Source organism: Sabethes cyaneus, chromosome 3 (assembly GCF_943734655.1).
Source record: "Sabethes cyaneus chromosome 3, idSabCyanKW18_F2, whole genome shotgun sequence".
Taxonomy (NCBI): domain Eukaryota; kingdom Metazoa; phylum Arthropoda; class Insecta; order Diptera; family Culicidae; genus Sabethes; species Sabethes cyaneus.
The window spans coordinates 65,978,595-65,992,643 of NC_071355.1; positions in this window are offsets into that span (position 1 = coordinate 65,978,595).

The window sequence follows — 14,049 nt, forward strand, 5'->3', positions numbered from 1 at the left end:
CAGCTAACCAGTGCATTGAACTATAAGGGTCTCATTTTTGCACTGCCAATAGGCCATAACGGGATAACATAGAATTTAGCACGAAGGAAGGGCGATGCTGGTGAGGGACCTGGGAATAAACCCATGCTAAAGTCACTTTGCCATCGAATGGCCTGATTCTACTAAGATTCGAACCCATGACCATTCGCTTGTCAAAGCAGACTCGGTAACCTTGCGGCTACAGAGCCCCTCTTATACATGGCATAATATATTCGTCTTATATTAGAGTGTTTATTCAAAGTATCTGAAATTTACAGAGAAAAAGAAAAAAATAGTTTAAATTATTTAGCAGACCTATGATGCTGTTTGCTCCAAAATGGATGAATGCAATGGATAATAACCTTTCAATACATTGTAAATGATTAGTTTATATACCTTCAAAATAGCAAGGTGATGCGATTTCTTGTTTGGGTTGGTTTATGCGGGACATTTTTTTAAAAGCGTTTTTTTCCGAGTATTTTTGATCGAAAACTTTGAAACCCTGTATAGGGGTCATTCCACGGGAAATTTACAGTCAAAATTTTTTTTTCTCTTCGGAACATTTTTTTTACGTTCTTTAACATAGTTTGTAATATCAAAAAATGACTTTCTACCAGATGTGTTCACTATTCCACAAGCTTTCAAAATTGGTATACCATACCTCCTCTCGATTGTTTTTCAATAGTTAAATAGTGCATTTTTATAAACAATTGCAATTTTTTCAAAGTTGGAACTTTTTTTTCTCGATTTTTTTTATTTTAAAATATTTGTTGATCTTTCTCGAAGAAGCATGAAAAATTTGGAAATGGAGAAATGAAAACTCTGGAAGTTATGAGTTTTTATGTCTCAATGCATGTGTTAATGTGAAACGAGCGGTTATGCTCAATCGATGTTCTAACCCACGGGCAGCTTCATAACGAGGCCGCCTTTGATGCTATTACGTGTACCGTGTCGTTGAAGCGCGCCTTCGTCCGCTCGTTTGCATTAACGTGCCCGCTTCGATATAAAAATTCATAGCTTCTAGAGTTTTCATTTCTCTATTTCCAAATTTTGCATGCTTCTTCAGGAAAGATCAACAAATATATTAAAATTAAAAAAATCGAGAAAAAAAAGTTCCAACTTTGAAAAAATTGCAATTGTTTATAAAAATGCACTATTTAACTATTGAAAAACAATCGAGAGGAGGTATGGTATACCAATTTTGAAAGCTTGTGGAATAGTGAACACATCTGGTAGAAAGTCATTTTTTGATATTACAAACTATGTTTACAATCAGCATTTAAAAAATAATAGTTTTTCAGAATTACAATACTTTAAAAAATCATATCTTGCGAATTCCAACAGTAACATCGAAATACAAAAAGACGTGTCGAACTTTTTTGAACAAAGAACGTAAAAAAAATGTTCCGGAGAGAAAAAAAATTTTGACTGTAAATTTCCCGTGGAATGACCCATAGGCTAAATAATTTGCTAATATTATCTGTGTTCCATTCTAAGTTATGAATAAACATGTTATGTTCATCATAATTTTGAATTTAGGTCACCAGGTTGCTATAGATATAATAAATTTTCACAAATAAACATTTTTGGTTTTTGGCACAATTTCACCCCCGTGGCACAATCTTATCCCGGATGGCGGTACTTCACTAAGCTGTAGAAACTAGACATTTTCTTTCGTCATCTTTTCATGCTTTTTCCGGGGCAGGGTTCTTCAGGGCAGTCATCTCAGAACGTCATTTTTTATTATTTTTTCTAATAACGTCAACTTTACGTTGGAAGGTCTTTTTTCTAAAGTAAATGACTCGATATCAGCTGAATTCAAATATACTTTTGCTTCGCATAAACTGCTTTAAAAACCATTGGGGATGGCACCAAACTGATATTCAGACAACATTTTTCGTTTATTGTTCTATTATTCTACATTATGCATCTATTATTTTTCTAGCAAATCCGTTACCAAAAATATCGTGGAATACGCTAACAGTAAAAGAGCTTATCGAAATATTTCTCCCATCCTTCATGGGTTATAAATTCTACTAAGGCCATCGAGAAATTATTTCTCATTGCGATTCTGAATAATAAAGGTATTGATAATAGTAATTATAGCTAGGTTCAAAATAATAATAATTTTTGCAATAGAATATAGGAATAATTTAAACATATTACCATTCTTAACATAGCTGTGCATCAGTACTTTTTCACAATGTTTGACAGTTTCTTGGTACAAAAATGATCCACTCATGCCATCCATGTGGGTCACATAAGAATCGAAATATTTTCACCCGCCCATACTCGCCCAAATCCATTGGGCTGCATCGCCTTTTAGCATTCTGAAGCCCACATCATCGCCGACAACGAGAAACGGAACCTACAAACACAGCTAATGGCGGCGCGGTGGCTCAATTCCGTCGGTTCCGCCGTGCGAACCGACAAACTAGAATGACAACGAAGGAGCCTCTCTTGATTAACTTTGCAGAAATTAATTTAATTTCTGCTGTTTTATTAAAATTAGAAAGTCGCTGCTCGGGTCGTATAGAGGACCGGATATGTGGCGCTTGGATTGTGCGTCGTTTTGGGACAAGGTTCATTTCCGTCCCACTACTGGCTGCCACGCGCTGCCATGCTGCCACGCTGTTCACCCGTTTATAGCGCAAGGTGCCGAAAAGCCCCTCCTTTCTCGTTGTAAAAGCGTTGTTGAATAGGTGTTTGTGTATGTGTGAAGAAATAGACTCACATGTGAAGTTTCCCGAAACGCGAGAGTTAGTCGAAATTAGTTTCTACCGAAATTGAAAATTTTAGATGTGATTAAATTTTGTGCGGTAAAAGGGTTAGACCAGCCACATGGGAATTCGCAGTCTATATGGGATTGAAACATTGATGCTGTAAAATTGGTGTAATTCAATTTGGTGAAAGTTTGCAACGTTAGGTGATTTCAAATTGAGGTACCACAGGAAAACATAAAGAATTTTATGCCGTGCTTCGAAAGAAGAATAAATCAGTGTCACATATCTTACATATTAATTAGAAAATATTTTAAAGGTTCTATTCGTTCAAGAAATCAACGTGAGGGTAAAACAAATGTCCCCTTCATTTTTACGTTCACGACATAAGGGTGAATAAACATCACTCCCTTCACGTCCATTTCTAACCACTCTAATCACTGACCATTGGTCATCGTCATCATCGTTCCTTCGCTGCTTATATGCTGTTTTCTCTCTTTTCTTCGAAAGCAAATGAATCCTGTTTTTTCTACCTGAAGCGCACGCGGCGCCCTACGCATGTTAAAGAGCTTAGTCGGGTCAGCGTGTGCCGTGACAACATCGGTCAATTGACCCCAAATTTTGTGCTGACCCGGTAGAATCCCGACAGTTGCCGCTGCTGAAGGCCAGCTGTGGCACATGGTGCAGCAGACATGCGGTGCCAATTTGCATACAAATCATGCGCGATGACGAAGCCCGAACCGGGCGACGAGCGTTGGTCAAGCAGCATCATAATTTACGGGCTAGAGGCTAGAGCAGCCCCGAAATGGATGTCCTTTTTCCCGGTGTTGGACAGGAGAAATGTCTTCTATTTGATTATTATTTATTGGATTTATGTCCGAGATTTTGCGGTCATTTGTTGTGCCACGCTGGGCGTTGCTGCCGGAGCCGAAGGATGACGCGTGGCGTGGAAAAAATGATAAATTTGTTTTTATTGCTTTCGGAGGTTAGGACAGTTGCGAGTAAATAAAAAGCTTTGATTTATTATTTCAGCTGCTCACATCGACTATTGGGTGGACCCATCTTTGGCATTGTTATGCAAAGTGATTGACTACTGAAGCTGCTGTAAACACTAGCGCAACCAGACATAATCAAAAGGTGGGGCACCCGATCTTTCAGAAAAATGCTTTGGCCTGGGAAATCAGGTAATCGCAGGATGACGAATGTATTATTACTTCAAAAATCCCGGTCGAATAGGTTGAAAACTCCTGATTTTCGTGTGTAATTAGATATAAAATCAAAGTTGTAATTGGACTAAAAATTAGACTTGGATTTAGACTAGAAATAAAATTGAAATTGGACTAATTTAGGTTAGAAGTTTTATTTCAAATTGAGCTGGAAATCGAACTTAAATTTGGAATAATTTGGACTAGAAGTTTCACTAGGAATTAGACATGAAATCGGTCTTAAAAGAGAGTTTAAAGTTTTTATTTGAAATTGAACTTGAAATTGGAACTAAATTGGCATTGAAATTAAAGTTGAAATTGGACAGGATATTGGATTTGTAATGTTACTCAAAATTGAACCTAAAATTGGACGTAAATTAATTTAAAATTGTACTTGAGATTAGACTTGAAATTGCAATTAATTAGACTTGAAATTGAGGTAAAAATCGTATGTAATTTGACTTGAAATGGAAATTGACATTGGACGTTAAATTAGACTGAAGTTTTTGAGCGGCTTAGTAGAATACGAAATCTGAAATTAAATTAAAAAGAAAACTTTTCAATTCTGTCAAGAATAAATCTACATATAGTAGAATTTATTTGGAAATTTTCTTTTTAATTTAAATTCAGATCAAATGGCCACGAAATTAGACACAAGGTTAACATTGACATATTTCGACTTGCCCTCGCACACGTTTTACTTGTTTTTTGTTCTCTTTTTCTCGTTTATAGTCACATTTCTAGTTGCCATTTTTTCTTCTTTAGAATAGACATTTTGAAATAAAACAATGTTGCGGCAGAAAGCCGCATTGTGTTATTCCTTCGCAGTAAGCTTCTATTGTCCAGTCGAATATTGACGCAAAACGCTATTGTCCGTTCAACCGAACGTGATGCACAAAGGCTTATATTCTGAACTTTCCACATTTCTATAACGTTTTCTGTGCCATCTTCCCTCCCAAGTCTCAAGAAAGGAAAACGATATCAATCGTTTTTCCTCCTTTTCTTTAGTTTTTAGTTTAGTTTCTACACGCTATTTTCTCTTGTTTTCCTGCCCCATTTTCGCCATTATTTTCGTCTTTTTTTCTTTTCTGTTTTGTTTTTTGTATTTTTTTATGTTTAGGCCCGTTTTTCCATTCTCATTTTCTGTGTTCTGTTTGTGTTTTGTGTTCTGTACCGTTAACTCCTTTCTCTTTTTTTATTATTGTCTGTTCCGTTATTTATTTTAATATGTTCTACTTTTTATCCTTTTCTGTCAAGTTCGGTTTTTTATTTCATCCGGTTCGCCTTCCGTTTCTTTAGTTGAAAGAAATTCCGTTTCCCTTTTAAGTGTTCCGTTCCGTTTTCTTTTTGTTTGTTCGTTCCGTTGCTCCGTTTTCTTTTTTAATTGAAAACTTTGAAATGAATATATTTGAAATTATTATGGAAATTGAACTTAAAATTGGATGTAAATTGGATTAAAATTGGACTTGAGAATAGACTTGGACATTTGAAATAAAACTTGAAATTGGACTTAAAATCGGACATGCAATACGACTTAAACTGAACTTGATATTGGACATTATTTTAGACTTGAAAATGGACACGAAATTAGATACGAAGTTGTACTCCTATTAACCTACTCTTACTTTTTAAGCATCTTACTTTCATTGACACTATGATTGACGTTTTTTGTCTTACTCTCTCATACGTGTTACCTCTATTTTGCTGCCTTTTTCTCTTTTATAGTCCTGTTTTTCACTTTTTTCGTTTTGATCCTTCACTGTTAAAGGTGGAGGAGCGTTTGGTGAGGAAGTTGGTAGACTGGATGATATTTGAAACTCCGATGTGGGGCCAAAAATATATTGAGTAGTTCAATTACTAAGTGGGGCCCAAACCAACACGCGGTTTGCGCCCCTGCGCCCAAGTGTTTTGACAATTAAACTATCAATACACGACACCCTATATTAGAAAATCTCACGTCTTTTTTCGATCATTCCAGTCTAACCATTTGTACGCACACATCATACGCTCTGCTTCTTGTCTGTACCGTTCTCATGGGGTTTTCTCTCACTTTTCGTCTTTTTCCTTTTGTTTTTTGTTTTCTCTGTCGTTTTTTTCGGTCCCGTGTTTGTGTTTTTTGTTTCCGTTGTTCTCCATTTCCTGTCCAATTTTCTTTTATTTTCAGTCGTTTTCCCCTTATTTTTCACACATTTTTCGTATCTCTCTTTCCGTCTTTCTTTTTGCCTAATTTCATTACTTTCTTCCTCTCATTATTCTTGTTTTTTGCTTTTGTCTGTTCAGCTTTTCTCTTGAAGATGCCCAGTTTTTTCTTCTTTTCTTTCACGTTCATTACGGCTCCGTTTCACGGTTTTTGGCTCCTTTTCTCCCTACGCTCTCCGGTTTGCCTTCTTTCTCCAGTCTTACTTTTTTTTCCTTTTCCTCTTATTCTTTTTCTGTCCCATTTTCCAATACCATTCTATCTCATCCTTCTCCTTTGTGTCCCGATTGGCCACTTTTTACCGTTTTCCCCATTTTCTCAATCGGCTTTTTATCTCTCTCGCTATTCTTCTTTTTTCTTCTGGTTTCTCTTGTTTTCTGTGCCGTTTTCCATTTTTTCATTCCCGTTTTTTTCTTTTTCACACTTTTTCTTTTTGTCACATCTTCCGTTCCTAGTCCCCAGCAGGGAAAACGAAAAAAAACCTTGTTTTTCCTTGCTCCTTTTCACAACCGTTTTTCCTTTATTCTGCACGCTGTTTCGTCTTTTTTTCCTGCTCCGTTTTCGCGCTTTTTAGTCCTGATTTTCGTCTCTTTTCTTTATTTGTCTCGTTTTCCCTCCCTTTCTTTCTCGTTTCTTTCCTTTTTTCTGTCCACTATTTCCACTTTTCCTATCCCGTTTTTCATCCGTTTTAGTCCTAATTTTCCTCTTGTATTTTTCTTCTTTGTTAAGTTTTTCGCGTCTTTTTGTATTTTCAGGTATGTTTTTCCTCTTTTCCAGTCTCATTTTCTGTGTTCTGTGTGTTCTGTCCTGTTACCTCTTTTTCCATTTTGTTTTCCCCTGTTCCATTCTTTCATTTATTATGTCCCAACTAATTATTCTTCCTTCTTTTCTGTACTTGTTTTTCTTTTTCCTTCCGCCCGCCCGCTTGTTTTGACCTGTCCCCACCTAGCATTATGTTTTCCCTAGGATTACGCCACAATTTGCTTGGTATTTCAATGCCAGTTTGTCTTTTTTTCTCTCTCTCTCGCGTTTTTCCTCTATTTCTGTCCCGTTTGTCCAGTGTTTTGTCACGTTTTCTCCCACGCTCATTTCCGTTTTTTCTCTCCAACAGCAGCAAGAGATGGACTATGTCTAGTAGCATCGGGGTAATCCTTCCGTGAATATGAATTGGGTCAATATTCAGGAAAACCGAGTTTTCGGCCATAACTTTGGTACAACACAAAATGTAATCATTAAAAGGTTTGAAAACGACAAACAAGAAAAAAATATTTTGAAAAAATCAATATGACATTACTTTTCTTTGGAATTTTCCACCACCACTTAACTGAAAATTGGAATTAAATTACAGTTACCTTTGAAGAAGACCAAACCCAAAGGCCGAAACGTCAGGCGCTATAAAATAGTCATTTGCCGACTATACAGCCAAGAATCCTCAATTAGACTTAAAATTTAAATGTAATATATCAAATCGGTTTTAAATTTGCTTTGAATTTGGATTTGAAATTGGCCTTGAAGTTGAGCTTGAAAGCATTTGAAATTTGATATGAAATCGGACTAGAAGTTGGTTTTAAAATCAATTAACTTAATGGCGAAATTGAAATTGTACCTGAATTGGACATTAATTGAACTCAAATTACACTTTATATTGTATTTGAAATTAAACTTAACATTACACTTAAAATTGGACTAGAAATCAGTGTTGGAATTGGGATAATTTCAATTGAATTTGGACTTGATATTGATACTCTTCAGAATACCCTGTAAGAGTATTTATACATTTATTTAGTCATTTTCTTTGCTTTCTTAAAACGTGGTAAAAAAATTACCATTAACATGAAAATGTCAAATCATATCAGATTAAATTTATTTGAGAATAACTTCATAAACCAGTAACATAGTTAGAAAACCATGTCGTCTGGTGTATTTGTATCAATAAATGCTACTAAAACCACCATGATCTTGACAAAGCTTTCTAGAGCATTCAATAGTGTGATCTTGAATTTAGGAAATGAAAGGTGGTTCTCATTGTAGGGAAAGCCGTGTTTTGCTTTATTTTCTATTAGCAAAACGCAAATCCCGAAACTGGTTGATTTCAGCAGTACAGGCAGAAAAGATGGTTCCTGACAGCACCCGACTTAGTCAAAAGGCAATTCCTGCCGCAGCCTCGTGATAATGCTGAAACGTACAATTCCGAAAACTTCATCAACCGTACACATAGCCCGGAGGCGTCAACTCACTGCAAAATGTGCGATGCTCGTGTGTGCACTGCATGTGATGTATTTGCCATTCCCGGGGAAAGAACTTGCTTAATTATTCATCAAGCTCTTTACCTCTTTCAATTTCCTCTTGCGGTACCCGGTACACGCATATATCCCGGAGCCGAGGAACCCGTTGCTATACAGCGCAACCAGTGCCAGTAGTGCCAGTTGCAGAAACTTGGCCATGTGTGTTTTTCGCGCAAGTTGCGCTGCTGAAAGTCTCAGGTTCATGTTTCCCATTCCAGCTAAAGTTTTAGTGGTACCTACCGCCATCAGGACCGCGAGCTACTATCGTTACCACGGCACAGGCATCAGCCAGACCAGCCAACCAGCCAGCAGTTCTAAAAGCACTACCACTACCTCCGTCCCACTACTGGCACTGGTTTCCAATTTCGATCCCACACATGAATGCATATCCTACGCCTCCTTGGAATTTGCTAACTTACCACCCCATAAGATGAAAGCTGCTGCTGCTGCTGCTGCCGTTGCTGTAGGAATCGAGGTTGGATGGATACAGATAGATGGATGGTCGGTTGGTTGGGGCGGCGCTGGATGGATGGATGGATGGATGAATGGATGGGTAAAAAGTTCCTTTTGTTGAAAGTTGTGAAATATACAGTGCAAAATTTATGCAAATGAAAGGCTCTCGCCATCATCGTTCTATGCACTGGGCGACGCTCGTTTTCTTTCGTCAGCGTGGTGCATTTCCTGTGGTAAAACTTGCGGCAAGAACCACATCAGGCCACGCCAAACGAGAAGACACATATTGGCCCCAAAATGTTTTACTTATGTATAGCCTTGCAGCAGCCGATGCCATGTGTGTCTCTAGCAACCAAGCTACCAACCTACTCAAGATTATAGCAAATAAGGGAAGGGAAAATTTGTACGGCATATTTCTTCTTCACTGCGAGTGTTCTATTAACATCGATTTGAGTATCACTTATCACATCGTTTCGAATGACCGTAAATTTTTCACTGAATTATCAAATAATTGTAGAAATATGTAGTTAGTTAGGCAGTATGAATCAAAACGGTTGACGCTTGCGTTGAGTCCGATGGATCGAAAGAAAATTTACCAAGTATAGAAATGACTTGAATTTCGAAGTCGACGAATTGCTTCTCATGCATGAATAATGCAAATGCGTTCAAAGCGCATTTTATTCAATTTAGAATGAGAATTCTCGGAAAGGATGCGCACTGGGAAGGGGTACGTAAAACCACATCGTATAGGGCCAAAACTGCCTCACTGCCAATGGAAGTGATCTGTTCTTCATAGAGCCATCGAAAACTGCTGGCGCCGTCGTCGGGGGGCACTGGCAAGGTGTGAACTGTGCCGATGCGATGGATGGTTTGGGATGCGGCACTGCGGTTGACTGTGGTAATGTTTGAAGAGAGACTCTAAATTGCTTTGAAAAGTAAGACTGCTGCTGCTGCTGCTGCGACGACGGTGGAAAAGTTTTACATGTACGTTGATAATAATTGATGAAGGTTTTTAACAGGTTAGAAATTACCTGTCAAGCCCGGTGATGTAATTGAATGTTGTGACAGCTGAATTGGTTGAAAGTGGAATTGTCATTGTTTGTGTTATACTCGCACGTACCTACTTAACGTGCATGGTAGAAATACGCAATTCTATTCAACGTTTGCTTTTAACCATTGCTGAAACACAAGGCCATTGTTGTGGAGCAAGGCGATCACGAAGAAAATGTAGGGGGATATTTGACCTTGAAACTTTTCTTTAATTTTCACTAATTAGTAATTGAAAAAGGATGTTACAATAGAAATCACTGGATTGATATATCTTTTATGAATCGATCGGTATCTAAACCATAAAATTCCAAAGAGTTGTATTGTTTATACACACTCGATAATTTGCTATTTATTCAGTTTGGTTTTTGCTACAATACATTGAAAATTAAATTATTCTCAATAGTGGTACCAAAATTTAAAAATACAATATGAATGAGTTTCCGTTTGTAAAAAGAAGGTCTCATAGCCAATAAATTATTATTTAATGAGAGAGTAAAAATCGATGTGTTTCAATTTTCTCAGAAATGTTCCTTCAAAATTACAAGTTCAGTCGATTACTCAGTCTATAATAATAAGGTTCGTTTGCTGAGCATTGCACCTGGTGTTAAAATCAACACTTAATATCACATCAATCATTGTTTTAACATTTACTTTCCATCGTCAAAAAACTCTACAAGAATGCACCATTCTGCTTCCAGCAAGATTCTGCACCGTCTCACCAGGCAAAAGCTATCACATGCTTGGTGTAAGTATAATTTTCGGGATTTTATTTCTTCGAATGAGTGTCCTGCCTTTTCGCCTGATTTGAATCCTCTCGACTTCTATGCACGGGGTTACATGCAAGACAAGCTGGGGAGCACCAAAGGAATATTAAAAGATGAATGGTCGCAGATGCTTAGCAAGTCTGGTTTGCCATCTGTTGACTTCACCAGCGGAGGCACTGCCTCGAGCGGACTGCGGTATTTGGTGTTACCCAAAGCGCAGAATCTTAAAGGGGTTTTCTTTTACACGATCGAGTGCCAACCTGAGTTGGTTCGATCAAAGAGTCAATACAACTACTAAAATGCTAAGTTAACATTGACTGTTTATTACTCATATTGAAACATATATTCGCAAATTCGTCATACTGTAGTATGATACATAATGATGTTTCGCTTAATTATTATGTACCTGCGCTACTGTTGTGTTGATACAATTTTGGTTATTTACATAGGACCTTGCGCAAAGCGCAAGAATGCTTACGCGTGATTTACTTTGATTGAATAGATAGGCGGCGATACTCGCATCGCTGTAAAATGGTAAACAGAAAGACTTGAGTGAGGTTAGTTTCAAAGTGTTTAAGTTTTGTATTTGTAGGGTGGTTCTCTATGTTCGGTTTGTGAAATATTAACGAAATGCAAATGAATGCTACTGGTATACATTATAAATTACTGAATAACTGCGCCATTGGGGGCTCTGTAGCTGCAAGATTACCGAGTCTGTTTTGACAAGCGAATGGTCGTGGGTTCGAATCTTAGTAGAATCAGGCCTTTCGATGTCAAAATGACTTTAGCATGGGTTTATTCTCAGTTCCCTCCCCAAGTAGCACACGTTAGGCACTTCTGGTTGAAAAAACTTATTTATGACTTAAATTAGTCGTATATTGGTTGCCACAACTAGTTTGTAATAACTGTGCTAGTAGAGTCATCACCCTTCCTTCATGCTGAATTCTATACAGGTATACCTCGACAGTACGTACCCTCATTAGTACGTACCCTCGATAGTACGTACATTTTGCCTCGATAGTACGTACATTTTCCAGCAACACTATATTAGTTTCATTCCAATATTCATAAAGGGCAAAATAATTGATTTAAAAAAATTAAATATTAATTCCTATTTTAAATCAATACCACTAAAATATATATTTATTCAATAGTGTATGCAAATTGGAACATTTCATGCAATATTAAGTGTAATGCAACACAGCTTCAAAACCTAAAATTGTGATTCGATAGTACGTACATTTCGCTAATACGTACGCTAAACGAAGCAAAGGTGTACGTACTATCGAGGTATACCTGTATTATCCCAATATGGCCTATTGATAGTGCAAAAATGACCCTTATAGTAAAATACACTGGTTAGCTGCGCCAGGGATTGCTATAATTGGGGACAGCACTGTCATGTGGAACGAGATGGATAAAGTAGAGAAAGCATTGAAGGAAGGGTACCTAATTACACGCAAGCACGCATAAAAATTTAACAAGCATATCGCTCACTCAATAGCGATTATAGCAAAAATAAATGCAGTGCGGGTTATACAGCAAACACCTGGGCGATATCACAATAGATCAACGATACTGGTTGTAGTGATGAGTCCATACAGGAAAAAAAACTGCGCCATTCATCCCAATGGGGGAGGTGTGTCATAGAATATTTATTTACATAAACTGAAGAAACTTCTCAGAAGCACAAACATCAAACATTATTTCTTTTCCTTATTTACAATACATTAAAGTAGTTATTATAAGCACAAGGTAATTGGCAGCATGTTTAAATAAACACCGCCGGTTTGTTTGTTTCAAGTTGGTCTTTGTTTTTTCTTTGTTGTGTTCAAAACTGCAGTCATCCAATATCAATAATAAATGAAGGTTAGTTTATCTTCAACTGCTTATCGATCCAAATAACCATAATTTCCAAAACAGGAATAAGTGTACAAAGTGTACATGTTGCAACTCCGCAACAGTGTACCACACCACGACTTTGAACATTATGGTCTGCAGTTTTTAAGTCAACCTGTCGTACTCTTCCATCCGATCCCTTGATTACCCTTGGTTGATTTTTCCCGATAAGAAAGCTTGGCGACCAAATATTTGATTAGCAACGGGTTGACGAGATGTTACCAAAGATGTTCCACGGCATTCACGAAAGGAACAAAACTACGCATGATATCCAGGTTGGGTGACTCTAGGTGGTTAACTTTGTCCAGGAGATTCTATATTAGTTGTTCCGGACGTCCATAATGGTGACCCAACTTCGGGATAACACGTGAAATCGACTCAGGTAAAAATAGTTGACCGGATACCAATTCGAGAACCTAGTATTCGAGGGATTCCTAATTAGATTCTCGTGGTTCATGTAGCCACAGCTAGGTCTCGTTACAACAAAACTTGGCCGCGTAGAACAAAGGTCATTAAGAAGGTTTGCCTGAGAACTACGGAAGTTTAAAGGCCCTTTCTCGCAGCTAGTTAAGCTTTTTTTTAGCCTACCCGCTTTTTGCTCCCTACATACACATTTTTCTTCTTTTTCATCCTTCTCTTCATTATCATTCTGCTGCTCATCCTCTTTACTGTCCACACCACCGTTCTCGATTTTCTCGGCAAACTTCTTCACATTTGCTTTGGTAAGCTTACACAACTTTTTATTTCCTATAGCGAACGATCCTGCTTAACCGTCATCGGCCTTCTTCTTTGATTGTCGATAACTTTGTTCCACGAAGTGGAGAATATTAAAGCAATTTCTTCGTGAACAACACTTCAACAAGTGACGGCTATAGTGGTGCGCTATATCGACAATTGACACCGTGAACGACGCACAGTGCGTGGAACGTATGGGACTGCGGGACAAAAATCAAAACTGCTAGTTTTAGTCATTTTATCAAGCTAGTGTAATGAAAAAAGTACTTTGTGATAATAGAAGCTAGTATTTGCTTAAATGTCTCAAAATATTTACATAACGGCAAAAATGTCTCAAACGCCAGATTTTTATGCAAGCATTGCAAAAGTTTTTCATCATTATATGGGTTGCCGTCGGCTGTATAACTACCAAAGTTGTTTGTGAAAGCGGCATTTGTACTAGAAATACTTTGGTAAATTGGCTAGTGTTAGATTAAGCAGCACTCAAAGATCAACTTTGGCTGCAATTTCGGTAATCGAAATGTTTTTCTTCAGTGCATGAAAGCCTAGAAAGCTATGTTTATGGAACACGTTTGCATTTTAAAGCAAAATATAGCTTCGCACTAACAAATCTATATCTGTGAACAGAACTAGTGTTTAAGTACACACTTAAAAAAATTGCCGAAGTGAGCAAAATTTTGCCGAGATTTGGACAGCCGAGCGTTCGGTAAAATTTTTATGATG